The sequence below is a fragment of the Leptonychotes weddellii genome, chromosome 1 (assembly GCF_054177405.1).
Source record: "Leptonychotes weddellii isolate Sample4059 chromosome 1, ASM5417740v2, whole genome shotgun sequence".
Lineage (NCBI taxonomy): Eukaryota > Metazoa > Chordata > Mammalia > Carnivora > Phocidae > Leptonychotes > Leptonychotes weddellii.
The window spans coordinates 59,118,233-59,132,630 of NC_138369.1; the positions used below are offsets into that span (position 1 = coordinate 59,118,233).

Below are 14,398 nucleotides of genomic sequence, written 5' to 3' on the forward strand. Positions count from 1 at the left end.
CCCATGGGGAGTCGGGAGCATGAATTTGTACCACAGGCTTGTCTCACCAGAGGTAAGGGGCTGGCCTTTTGCACCCCCATGCCTGTCAGTCATGGGCTGCCTGCTGCCCCTGGTGGGGGAGGTGTGTAACCTCTAAAGGCAAGTCTCTGGAGAAGCAGCTGTGACCCCTTAGCAGCCGACACTCACAGCAGCTGAGGGTGCTTCACCAACCCATCTCCATCGGACCACCCAACTCTCAGCCCCTCCCCCAACAGGCATGCCTGAGCAGGTGGGCACCAAGATTTAGATTCTCAGAATATGAGAAAGCTAGGCTTTGGTCTGCAAGCCTAAGCCATGTTCACGGCCTTGGGGTATCTGGTGCTTTCCCAGTGATCACAAAAGGGATGCTTTGTTTTCCCTTTGGCTGCCAGTGCTCTTGAACACAGAAGACTCTGTCCAGGACCCTGGAGGGGAGATGCAGGGACTTGGAGGATGACCAAAACCTTGCCCTCGCTCTCTGCTAGACACTGCCTGTGTGGAAAGCAAGAGGGGTGTATACAGAGAGCAAAGTGACTCATAGCTGCAGTGGAGAGTTGCCAGTAATGGGCATCAGCTCCCACAGCCCCTGCTAAAAACTCTCCCCCTGGCTTTGAGTGGCACTTGGATGAAAATCCAAACTCTGCACCCTGTGGGCAAACCTTGCCTCACCTGGTCCCTGCCCACCTCTCTGGGCTCATCTCCTCCTGCTCGCCCTCTTTCATGCTCCAGCAGCCCAGCATCTCTTCTGCTCCACAGACGGCCAGATCTCATTGCTGCCTCGGGGTCTCAGTGTTTGCTCTACCCTCCACCTGGAGTGCTTTCTCCCTTATCATCTCCCTAGCGAAGCCAGTGTTGGTCACTATGTCCAATGAAGTCTACACCCCTAACCTATTACCACCTGAGCCATCACACCCTGTTATCTTTATTACCTGTTTATTACACTCTCCCCCTTTGCATATGCAAGCTCCATGAGAACACAGATCTCAACTAACTTACTCCTGGCCATGACTCCAGCAACCACACATCAGAAAGTCAGAGAAGGGAGCTATTTGAGAGTGAAGGAGAAAGAAGCATACAGCATATCTGGTAGAAGTCAAGTTTGATGTTCCGATGAAATATGTGGATGGAAATGCCCGGGAGACAGCTGGAGATGCCTGGCTAGACCCAAGGGAGAGTCTGAGCCTGGGATATATATTTTGGAGTCCTTCCCATAGAGCTAATAGCTTAAGTCCTGGGTGTGGATGAGAAGCTAAGAGCAAAGCCTTAGGCAACACCTACTTTCTGAATATTTGTTTCATCACTGCCTAGAATGCTCTTCCACCTGCCACGAAGCACCTCTGTCTCAAAACTAAAGTTGCAGCTTGAGAATTCCTTTCCTCCTTTCCCCTGTTTATAATCCTCGCCCTGTTGCAAATGTGGAATAGTACCCGCAGCCCTTCTGGAAGCAGCCCTCCCCTTCCTGGCAGCTGACAGGAGGCTCTCGGGCCAGGCTGGTTCTCTGCATATGGAGGTTCAATTACTGTCAATGGGAGGCCCATCTGCGGGGCGAGGGCAGAATACACAGTGGAGATTGGTACACCAGATAGTAGCCCTGGATCAAAGAGGAACCCAGAGTTTGTGAAGCCCTTTCATCCTCCCTGATGAAAGGTGATACACGAAGGCAAAATTATCATGATTATTTCATTGGGTTTCAATTGGAGATGGGCTATAGCTCACTAGTATGGACAATAGCTAGCAGGCTGCAAGGACATTTCTGTAATATATACGGACAGGCTGTACACAATCAAATGTGTGTGCGTGTTTGTGTGTGTGTGTTCATCAATAACATCACCCGAGCACTCTTTATTGTCAAAGAAGCCCTAGAGAGAATCACAGATTTGAACTCGCTGAGTCCTATAGATAAAGACATACCATGAAATATACATATTTTGTAAATGTGTATAGAAAAGTCATAGAGCAGGGGGCAAAGGAAACAGTAAGGACATTTGGATTTGTCAGCGTCTCTCCAGAGAGAGCCCTGAGGACATACCATTCTTAGAATAAAGCTCTTATTTCACAGTGCATCAGTGGGAAAATTAACAAGCTCCCTTCGTCCTGTTCCATAATTCATTCTCTTTGTTTTAGATATTGAGCTGAGCTGGTGACTTAAAACCATGCAAAATAGCCTTTACACACAGATCTGGGCCTTGCAGTTTTGCCTTGCCAGTGATGGAAGACCAACTTGTCCCATCATTAGGGAGATGGACATCATGTCACTTTGTCATTCAAATTCCATTTCGATTTAACTTCATGTCCTTTGCTGGTGCTGGCTGTGGCACTGCAGAGGATGTGGTTTCTGGGTTGAACATTTTCCTGCCATTCCAGGGTTAGTATTGTGGCTGGATTTAGAGGTCCTTAGCTTGGAGTGAGGATAAGACACAGTGTAAGTGGGGTGGGGGAGGGGAAAGCTTTCTTAGGCCCTGTGTTTACCTGACCTTGCACACAGCTTCTTCTTCCTCAGGGAGAACTGACTGCTGTTTTTGGCAGCTCTTCATGCTGAGGAAAAGTGGAAAGGCCACAGGAAGGTGACAGCTGAGGCAGGGCTATAACAGCAGGTCCCCAGGGTGGGCCATTCACTGGGCTGACAATCCAGCTGATGCTTGCTTGGGTTGGGGCCTTTCACTAATTTGGGTGGTGACATCCTGGTGACAGGAGCAGAGGGAAAGTGAGCTGGAGAGCAGAGATGGGAAACCTTGAAATGACTCCCCTAAATGATGGTTGACTTGTTTTGTGACATCATACCCCCAAGGCACAGGAATGCTGAATTGTCAGCGAGGCGGGCTGGATACATTTCTATTTAGGACATGGCTGCAACAGTGGCCTATAAAAAGCCCTTCTTCATAAGGGCTTTGTCCAGCTGGGTCTGGATGTCCATCCTCCCTGCTTACATTTTTATTCCAGCAGAAATAAAGGGCAGAAGAGGTACAACTCACAGGCGGTTCCTCTCAAAGGACATATCAGATTCTTGAAAAGAGCGTAACGGGTTTAAGTGGGTCAGATGCCATGACTCACTAGCTTCTCCTTGATTCTTCAATCTCACATCTGAAGCTCAACACCTAGCCGGGTTCCCTGGGGCCACACCATCATGGTACCAGCTGGGCTTCTCTTCGGGAAGGTTGAATAATCCACCCGCTGCACCATTTCACACTCAGTTCGAGACTCTGAACATTATCTGTAAGTGCGAGCTAGTGTTTTAGGATCAATCAAGGTCACGCCAGGGAAATTCTGTCCTCTGGAAAGAGAGCCACAATGACCAGGCCACTGCAAAGCCCCATGAATGCCAAGAACCCTTAAGAAGAAAGAGTCACCTCTAAATTAGTTGGAGGGCAAAGAGACAAAAGAATACTACAGACCTTAGACTAAGAAGTGTGGGAGTGAGTTTTACCTCCATTTCCAGCAACCACCAATGCACATGGTCCTTTTCAAAAATGTCAGTGGCCTCGAAGAAGAGACAGCTGCCTCCCCAGCCCCTCATTCATCACCTGCTTGTTGCCCTAGGACTGATAAGACAACTCCAGATCAAATTCCCTGGCAGCTGAGAGAGCTATGAGATAAGGAAAGGGAACTCAGGGGTTCAGTAGAGTAGCAAAGATCAAACTGTGTATTAAATTTTCCAGGAACTAAAACCTTGCTCCCTCTGCAACCCTAGGGGAGGCACCTCAAATCGGTTAGCACCAAATAGGCTCTCATGGAGAAAAACAATGCCTTCAGCTCTACAAGAAGAATTAAGACAATGGAGCACTGACAGACCAGTCCATTCTCACTGGGCCAGAGTTGGTAGGAAAATGAAGTCAAAGGGCAGAGATGAATCTTATAGTGGAGGTGAGAGGCAAACAAGAGAAGCTTTGAGCAAGAGAAAGAACACTAGACTAAACAAGAGGTGTGGGTTCTTGTTCTCTCTCTCTCTCTTTCCCCGCTGTCTCCCCACTTTGAAAATGCACTCAAACCCCTCAGGGATTTAGTTTTTTGTATAACGGTGAGGTATGAGTCTCTTCAAGTTCAGATACCTCTGGCTTGAAGCTTTTTAAATTTCTTACTACCAAGGTCTTCACAAGGCATTCCATCTGATGGCTGACTCTTTTGACTAATTTATTTTCCTTAGTGACACCTCAAGTTGTAGCTACAAAATACCCAAGAGGTATTGCTAAAGCTTTAACTTTCTTCATACAAATCCACCAGTTTTGTTTGAGAAGTTGAATCCAGACATGAGCTCTCAAAATATCAGTGACCTGAGGAAATTCTGGAAGGTGATGGAACTGTTCTGTATCTTATTTGTCATTATACAAGTCTGCAAGCATTAAAAATCATAGAATTATATACACCAAAAAGGTAAATTTTATTGTTTTACATTTTAAAAATATAAAGACAAAAATTGTCAGTGATGCTCTAATATTAAATCAAGCAAACTTCTTAATCATTGATGAGCTCTCTTAATTCATCCAGAAAGCAAAAAAAGATGGTAGATGTGGTAGAGTGATCACATCAATGACCTCAGTTCTTCACACCTTCTGATGACCTCCTACTCTCTCTGCACCCACCATGTGGACTTGCTTTATCCAAAGGGATGTTAGTAGATGAGAGAGACACAAGCAGATGCTTGAAAGAGCACTTACATGTTTCCATTTGCATTTTTGTTCTTGTCTTCTGTCACCACCATGACAACATGCCCCAGCTAGCCTGCATGAGAATGGGACCCAAATATGGGAGCAGAGCTGAATCATCAGTCATTCCAGCCAAAATGGCCTGTAGTCAGACAATTACCAGATATGTGAGTGAGTTCTGAGACCAGAGCTGCTTGGCCAATTCAACCTAAATTGCCAGCACATAGACCCATAAACTAAATAGAAGCTTATTATTTTGGATTTTGAGACTGTCTGTTATGCAGCCTTATCATGACCATGGATAACTGATACAAAAGTAAGGAATTATGAAACATAAGAAAGAGGCATTTGACCCAAGGAATGAGTTAACTTTGGGGAGGTGGGAAACTATGGGATTTGGGCATACTTTCCTGAAGTGCCCTTTTATTTGTTTGTTTGTTTCTTTATATGAATAATGCTGTACAGGGAGATGAAAGCGAGATTGGAGTGGAACGAATCCAGGGATGTGTCACTTTGTGATCAGTTCCTGATAGTGAGGGTCTCTCCACATCTTTGAATTTGAATCCGTGGATTTAAGCATATACAGCCTCAGATGAATGTAACCAAATGATTGTAATAAAAACAGAGCAGTGCCATTGTAGTCTTCCATGAATACATGTGAATATGTAGGTATAGATTATGTTTGTTTGCCTCCTTACTATCTGAAATCTCCACCAGACTCTAAGGTCTATGAGGATAGAGACCAATTCTGTCTTGTTCACCACTATGTAGCTCATGCCTAGCATGGTACAAGGCATAGAGTAATTGTTTCATAATCATTTACTGAATAAATGAGTGAGGTCTGGAAACAAGGCAGAGGAGGAGCAAGAAAGAGCCTGGTTAGGGTAATAGCCCTTAACCCCCACCATGGGCACCCCAGATGTAGCATGTGGGCCAGTGGGTGATTTCCTGTCACATTCACAACCACTATCTTTATCTGGCTCGGGGATGGGTCTGGGCCACGTAATCATGTTAGGGCTACAGAAGACAGTGGCATACACACACCTGAAGCTGCAAAGGGCTAAAGATATTAGTCTTCAAATATTAATTCATTCAAAAAGCACTACCCGAAACCCTCGTCTGTGTACAGCTCTAAGAGAATATGGTTGTTTTTTCCCTTCCTCTAACCCAACTGTCTGTTCCAACATCTTACCATCTATATGCTAGCTAACAAATGATAAAGAGAAGCTTCCCAGAATCTGCCCAGAATGTCCATTGCCAGGATTCTTCTTGTCTTATTTCTACTCCCTTGTCTCTATCTGCCATTTTGGTCCCTGCTCCTGCCTTTGGGACTTGTGACCATGCTAAGGAGCTTCACCTTGAACTTGGTCAGTCCCTGAGGGCATCTTCGGCCTGGCCTCAGGGGTAAAACTGGCTGGAGCTGCCCAGTGTGGTCCACCAGGGCTCAGAAGGGTTGGCTACACTCTGGCCAATGCGGGAGACACCCAGCTCTGCTCCTGCCAGACCCTGAGTTCCAGCAGCTCTGGTCTAACCTGGCACTGCTTTCCTTCTTGTCCCTTTCCTCTGCTGCCCCTCATTGTTCTCCCTTCCCTACCCATTCTTCATTTAAAAAAAATAAAGGCAGAAATCAACAGAAAATGCTAAGCTTTCCAATATGGAGTGTTTTATTTATTTATTTACGCATTTATCTAGCAGTAAGAATAGCTTTGAAGCCTGGATTTTCCTCCCCGCCTTGATCCTAAGCCCTGGGTCTCCAATCCTCTTCAGGTTGGGTTTGAAAAAACTGGGAGAAAGCAAGACAATATGAGTGACCTAGACTTAATTAAGTTGAAATAATTAAACATCAAGCATTGGCAAAGGCATACTCTGTGGTCAGAGGACAAGTGCCAGAGTCAGATGGGCATTTGATAGCAGGAGACCTGAAGTGACCACAGGGGAAAGGGTCTTGGGTTATCAGAATCTGTTTGGCAATGAGCAGCCTGGATGACATCTCTTGTCCTGCCCATCATCAAGGAGGTCCCACCCTCTTGCACCTCCCCACCTCTGCAGGGCTGAGAACAGGCACTTGATAAGAGGCCTTCAAAGACATTTTGCAGGATGCAATATTACAGAGTCCTTATATTGCAGGGGACATGAGCTCCTCCTGAGTTTCTATGCAATTGCACAGAGGTGCCAAAATAACAGAGCAGCAGAAATAGAGTTGCTGAATTGTAACCAAGATGGAAGGTCTCTCTACTTTGAATACTGGATATTGAACAACTTCTGCATTTAGCACCTCAGCCGAGACACTAGAAAATGGTCAATCCGATGTGGGTTTGTTTAGACCAATGTGGAAGGAAGCTCTTCATGGACTGTTGAAGGAAGTGAGATGAATATGGAACTGGACAATAGGAGAAGAGGAGATCCCAGAGCAGACACTCATCCTTAGCCTCCTGTGTCAAAAAGATGCAGCCATTCCTTAGGAAGGAGAGATGGGGAGTAGCCACTAGAACCCCAGGAGAGGTAAGCCTACATATATTTTATAATTTGCATTTTAATTAGGGCACGATTAATTTAATATGTGCATTTTATTTTATTTTTTAATATGTGCATTTTAAATAGAACTTTCTGGAGGTGATCCTTTAGTGACTCCCAATTAGTGCCTCCAACTGTAGGAAGTTCAAGCACAGTGAGGGGGCAGGTCAGGGAGGTACTTTGGAAGCGGACAGTATCTTACAGCATTTTTTTTAAAGATTATTTATTTATTTATTAGAGAGAGAGAGAGAATGAGTGGGGGGAGGGGCAGAGGGAGAAGCAGACTCCCCGCTGAACAGGGAGCCTGATGCAGGGCTCCATCCCAGGATGACCTGAGCCGAAGGCAGCCACTCAACTGTCTGAGCCTCCCAGGCGCCCGTCTTACAGCCTTCATGATGCCATCTCAAGGTAGCAACTTTCTAGACTGCTTGTGGGTATGGCCCACTCTGCTCAGAATACTAAATATCACCAATGGGATTAGTTTGCTGAAAATGCTAACCCCATGTTCCAGGGAATTTGATTTTGTGTCACAAAGGGTGCTAAGATTGGAGCCCCATGCCAGGGTGAGAAAGGCCAGAGTACCAGGCATTCGCCTGACGGGCAAGGTCTCTGGAGGCCACCGCACATTCCAGAGGGCAGAGTCAGAGCCCTTGCCTGGGGAGGGGTCTCCTGAGCCACGGCCTTTGCTGGAACTTGGACGCCCCACCCCCCATTCAGCACTCGCCTTCCCTCCTCCATCTTATAGTCACCAGGCATCTAGAAAAGCTCTCTCCTTGTTTTATCTGGCAGAACCTTGGGACAATAATTGGACTGAGTTCAACTGGCCAGGAAGCCAAAGCCCACAGAAAAATGCCTCATGACTCCTGCCAGCCCCTGCTCCCTGCCAGTCCCAGTGCCGGACAAAGAGCCCTGCCAGCGTTTGGATTCGAGAGGGGAAGTACATTCCGTATGTGGAAGCCACATAATGGAAGTTATGTACTTTTCGGGGACTGAGTCGGCCAGCGCCACGGCTGCTCCCATTATGTGGCTCATGAAAGGGTTTCACCTCCTGCACTGGAAGGGAGTTGGTCTGTCTGCAACAAAGGCGTTCGCCTCTGTGGCTTTCTGAAAAAGAATGTGTGTGCTTGTCAAAACAGAACTTCCCTGTGTACTTGGAAGAGTAGGCCTGTCTGCCTGCCAGAAGGGAGCAAGGCTCAGTCTGGTTAAAAAGGGAGAAAAATTCCACTGAGCAGGCCCGTTAGCCACTGCCCAGGACAGCCTCCCTCTCTCACAAAGACATGTGTTCCCTGTGCACAGCCGCCTCCCCTTGCAACTTCCCACCAGCGCAGTCTGATGTGGTCTGCAAGGTGGGGAGCCGGTGAAGTCACGGGGGTGAGTGTTTTCCTATCACGGCAAGGTAAATCAAACTTTTCTCCACGGCGGACGGGAGCCCCAAGGCTCACGGAACTATGAGTAATGTGTTGGTAAACACTGTCACTTTGCTTTTCCAATCATTTTTTTCCCTCCGAAGTAGGCTGCTGTTTCCCCTGTGATGGTGGAAAAACAGAGACACAAAGATAACTTGCCTCCGGTCCTGGAGGAGGGCCCTGAAAACCCGCTTGGGGATTCATCAGCTGATTGTGATAGTGTGGCTCTCCTCCAGAAGTCTGCTCTGGATTCAACCTCCCAGTGCAGGCCCGAGAATGCGCTCGACCAAAACAAAGTTCAAGGTCCAAATTAGGTAGGACTCTATGAGTACAATAAACACCACTAGTTTCTTCTGCGGAGATAATCTAACCTGGGTGTGATTGGCAAATATTTCCTTCCAGTACCTGACAGACCCATTCCCTTGGTGGCTCCAGATTCCCAAGGAAATCTTCATAGAACTCAAAAGTTCACCCAGAGGAGGGATCCCATCTCCTTGAAAATGGATCATGTCTCCATAAGACACATTTGCACAATAGACTATTTGAGGCTACATGTGGATTCTAGGTCCCTGATGGTGAGAACTGCATCCATTTAATTTGAGTGGTGGGTTACCTTTCCCTAACAAATGCAAATGACCTCCCTGGTTCTTAGGTAGGAAAGAAAGAATACAGGCAGAGTCTGGGTTAATCTCACATTTGCCTTGTTCTTTGTGGTTGCAGAAGCATTATGTTTTGAGATACCACAGTCCTCAAGTATCTGCCTGAATTTCTGGAGACACCAACAAAAGTCTTTGCAGGATGAAGGACATTTTTGGATCTAGTTCCTAAAACTATAGTTGTGAGCTCCAGGACAGTAATAAAGTATCACCGCAGATAGTAATTGTTAATTTATGCAAGCTTGTTTAGACGTTAGTGGGACTTTTGTTAACTGATGCATGCAAAGTTACAAGTTGTTTATTGCTATCAATAGCTTACATCTGTGACCATGGTTGTTTTGTTATTAAGAACATGCCTGACTCCCTTGGGCTCTGAGAATGAGTGTGTAACACAAGCACTTGTTTCGATGCCATGCACCATTCCATTCCAAGCAGAACTTCATCATGGTTGGAGAGGTTAAAAATCAACAGTAGGGTATAACAATAAATGTGGACAATAAATGAAACTTCAGGAATAGTCTCCCCTGTTAACACCTGCTGATCTCCAGAGGGTTCATCTGCTGGGTGTGCTCTGTGGTTCCCGATGACTCGGGGCTAATACCTAAAGCCAGTGGTAAGAACTTACAAGTGGGGTCAAACTAAGTTTAAGAAAAACGAGGGGCACCTGGCTGGCTCAGTCAGTAGAGCATGCGACTCTTGATCTCCAGGATGTGGGTTGGAGCCTCACATTAGGTGTAGAGATTACTTAAAAACAAACCAATTGTAAAAGTTTTTGGAGAGACTCTGGAAAATTTGAACAAAGACAGGTTATTAGATACTCTGGGTTGGTGATAATATACTAGGGATACATTAAAAAGCAAAAGTGCTTGTGTGTGTGTGTGTTGCTTTGAACTACCTTAGAAAAAAGTGGATATAGGTGAAACAAGATTAGCAAAATATTGATAAATGTTGATGTCTGAGTAATGGGTCCATGAGATTTCAGCATACTATTCTATTTTGGTATACTTTAAAAATTTCTGATTTTTAGAAAGAAAATGATGGAGAGATGCATCTTTGCAGCAAAGGAATCTTGAAAGCTTGCTGCTGCCTTACTTTGTGATGGGGGCAGGAATTGTTCAAAGCAGCAGAGTGAGCTCAAAGATTGAGGTGGATGGGGGCTGCCAGTACAATTTGCTGGGCAAGTTCGTACTGAAGGTGGCCCACAGGTTGATCACAGCTTAAAGACTGGGATCATAAAGACCGTCTCTACCCACTTCTCAGCCTCTCTTCCATTCATCCTCAAACACATATTGAATATCCAATTAAAGTTTCCTGGAAAAACAGAAGGAATAAAGCATATGCCCTGCTCTTGACAAGTGGACACAGCAACACAGAGAGAATTAGTTGAATAATACAAACCCCGAAGCATCCTTGGACACTCAATCCACTAATCTTCCAGGATAGATCAGTGGAAAATTATGGCGGCCACATGGTGTTGTGAGGATGGAAGGGTCAGCCGTCTTCAGAGGGTCTGGGGACTTTGGCCACAGACAGATGCTTGGGAATGCTGGTCAGGCTGCCCCTCACAGTGACCTTCTGATTTGTCAACCAGGATCACAACAACAAGACCAAGGACCCTGGGCTTTGCTGTCCGGTACTTTGGCTTAGGGGGCTAATCCAAGCATGGGGATTGCTGAGCTATCGCTCCTTGACCCCAGGCACTTCCTTGCTGGGCTTCAGTCACTGGCCCTGGGGCCATATAATCTGGACAGCCTCCAGGAGTCATATGGCATACGCATGCTGGAAGCTGCCTTTCCTTGTGACGTTGCTCCATACTCCCAGTGGGCCGAGTGTATTTGAAAATGTATTCATGTTGGCTCCTGGGAATAACCATTCTAAATCTCTTAACTCTGCCCTGTTCCCCTCCTGCCTCCTTTCCTGTCATGGACATAGACCCAAGCAACCCCATCCTTCACTTTGCTGCTCTTCCAAGAACCCGCAATCACTTGCAGCCCAGCGTCTTATTCTGTCCCCCACCTCTCCTCCGTACCTGTTTTATTTGAAGAACTCCAAACAATTGTTCAGGCTAATAGCAAAAGATGATTTGAACAAGAACAAGTCTCTGGTGAGAGAAAAGCTGTGGTTAGAGAATGCTTTGTTCAGACACAATCTTGTTTCTGAAAAGTATGCACAGTACCTCTAACTGCTTATCAAACAGCTCCAGATGTAGGTCTTACCTTTTGAATTGCTGGCTTTTAAACTGGTCTTCCTGGCATCCCAGGTCTCTGCAGAGGTGCTTGAGGGGCCAACCCTGGCTGTGAAAGAGGGATAAGGTGGAAGAGGACATCTGAGCTTGCAGGGTCCCATGGCCCGCCTTCACCTCGAAGAACTCCCCCTTTCTTCTGCTTCATCTAAGACTTTAAAAATTTCCCTGTCTAAAACAAAAGAAAGTTGAAAACCAACTGCTTTAATAAGTAAATATTCCAACTGATTGTTGATTTACATATAGTCTTTGCTAAAGGGCTTGAAAAATGATTCCCTAAGATGTCTGAACATGCCATCTGCAATTTTGTTTCAGCTATTTGTTTTGCTAGCAAACCTTTCCTTCATAGCTATCATGAAGACAAACCAGCCCAGTTTTTATACAAATTTGCAGAACTAGGGGACCCAAAGGTAATTGCATTTTCTATAGCTAATCTTTTTCCCAAGCGGAAGTTCAGCGTCACCAATCAGCCAACATCCTATTACGGCATGCCTCTGTGGCTCACTGCACCTTCCCCAGATCCCATATTGACATTTAGAAGCCACCTGAACATGGCAGGGGCCATGGGGGAAATAGTCTCTGGCTGATCATGCAACCTGAATCTCTTCCTGCTGGAGAACCAGATTGATAAATCCAGGTAGACTCGGACGTGCCCCTCCTCACCCTCCTCCTCCCATAATTCCCACAGTGAGAGGCCAAGCAAACACTTGATAGTGACAGAAAAAGCGGCCACACCATCGATCATGAAGTCCCGGGGCAGCAATGAGAGTTAATCACTGCCTTCTTGTCACTATTTCCAATAAAAACAATGGCAAAGTTACTGCCTCATAACCACAAAGTACCTTCATGTTTCAGAGCAGATAAACAAATTGTGGGTGCCACTATCTCTTCCAAACCCGGGAGGAATGCATTGAACAGAGGCGAGGGAAAAAACTAAAGAGAAGAGACTGATGTCCTGACAACTGTCGTGTTCCCAGTAAGGAGTCAGACAACCATATTCTCTGGCCAATGGTGGGGAATGGGGGTATTCCATTTTATGCCAACGAATATTTATGGAGCACATGCTCCAAGCAAAGTCCTATGAGCTCACCAAAGGCGCCACAGCGACAGTCAGAGTTGTCTTGTCTTCAAGGAGCTTGCAATCTGGTTACCTGACAAGGTTGTATTTAACTAGCTATAAAACATAAAGCACAAGGTGTTAATGCATGAGAGAAACTGACACAGTCACCCGTGTCAAGGGTCTGGGGATGGCACATCACCCCAAGACCCCAACTAGAGGGTGTGAACCAACCACCATGCCCCCCTGTGCATTTGACAGGAGCCATACTGCTGGGTTTCTCCCTGGTAATGCTGCAGCCCTTTCCATGTAAGCAACAGCTGTGTAGGATGGCGATCTCTCTGTGGTTACTGAGAGGACCCAGAGACCCAGAGAGATTCCCTAGAAAGTGGCTTATTGGTCCCAGGAAGTGCAGACAAGATGAATGCTACATACACAAAAAAAGGAAGGACAGTGGTCTACTTGGCCTGATTTCGAGACCAGAGACTTCTTTATTCCAAAATATCTCTCTGATTTGCCTCTTTTGGAATGAAAGATTTGTCCCATAAAAAAATGCTACCTTTGTAAGGAATAGCACATGGGCCAACATGCATTAACAGATGTTCAGAGCTGGCAGATTTGATAGAAAGACTTATCACCCAGTTACCCCACTCCTCCTGTTCCTCAACCTCATCAGGAACTTCAGGTCCCTGATTTCTCCACTTTTTTGCTGTAAATCATCTCTTCCCTCTCCATCCAGCTGAGGAGTGGGTACTTGCTCCAGAGGTTATTATAAAGTTATGGAGAGGTCCTATTGAATCCAAAGATGGGAAACTAAGCTAGCCCTGTGGGGATTGAAGTCTTTAGGAGTTGGAGCTGTTCTCTCCATATCTTAGGTACCGTTTTCTCACTTTTTCTTCTTTCTAACTACTGTTTTCTCCTCTCTCTGCAGATCACCTTCTTTTACCATCTCATTAACTTGCTCATGGCCCCCAAATGGCCATTCCAGCCCTACGTATATTGGGATTCCCAGTGTCCATGTTTTTCGGATCAAATCCCCAAAGTAGGGATTCTTTTTTCTTATTATGTTATGTTATTCACCATACATTGCATCATTAGTTTTTTTTTTTTTTAAAGATTTTATTTATTTGCCAGAGAGAGAGAGACAGTGAGAGAGGGAACACAAGTAGGGTGAGTGGGAGAGGGAGAAGCAGGTTTCTCACTGAGCAGGGAGCCTGTTGTGGGGCTTGATCCCAGGACCCTGGGATCATGACCTGAGCCAAAGGCAGACGCTTAACGACTGAGCCACCCAGGCACCCCACATCATTAGTTTTTGATGTAGTGTTCCATGATTCATTGTTTGCCTATAACACCCAGTGCTCCATTCAATACATGCCCTCCTTAATACCCATCACCCGGCTAACCCATCCCCCCTCCCCCCTCCCCTCTAGAACTCTCAGTTTGTTTCTCAGAGTACATAGTCTTTCATGGTTCATCTCCCCCTCCAATTTCCCCCCTTTCATTTTTCCCCTCCTACTATCTTCTTCTTCTTCTTCTTTTTTTTTTTTTTAACATATAATGTATTATTTGTTTCAGAGCTACAGGTCTGTGATTCATCAGTCTTACACAATTCACAGCACTCACCATAGCACATACCCTCCCCAGTGTCTATCACCCAGCCACCCCATCCCTCCCACCCCCACCACTCCAGCAACCCTCAGTTTGTTTCCTGAGATTAAGAATTCCTCATATCAGTGAGATCATATGATATTTGTCTTTCTCTGATTGACTTATTTTGCTTAGCATAATACCCTCTAGTTCCATCCACATCATTGCAAATGGCAAGATTTCGGGTTTTTTTTGTGATGGCTGCATAATATTCCATT

General features: G+C 45.9%; 1 long non-coding RNA gene across 3 annotated transcripts in view; it reads right to left on the minus strand.

Moving 5' to 3' along the window:
- Positions 1 to 6,313: 6,313 nt before the first annotated feature.
- Positions 6,314 to 14,398, minus strand: part of LOC145722334 (uncharacterized) — a 17,499-nt gene continuing 9,414 nt past the window's right edge. For 2 of the 3 annotated variants that reach the window (XR_014146516.1, XR_014146517.1), the window contains exons 5-8: positions 12,567 to 12,650; positions 11,451 to 11,528; positions 11,264 to 11,335; positions 6,314 to 8,698 (exon numbers count right to left, since the gene is read on the minus strand). This is a non-coding gene — a long non-coding RNA (uncharacterized LOC145722334). Of the gene's footprint in view, positions 8,699 to 11,263; positions 11,336 to 11,450; positions 11,529 to 12,211; positions 12,267 to 12,566; positions 12,651 to 14,398 lie in introns of all 3 variants that reach the window. The other variant, XR_014146521.1, reaches the window with a different exon arrangement.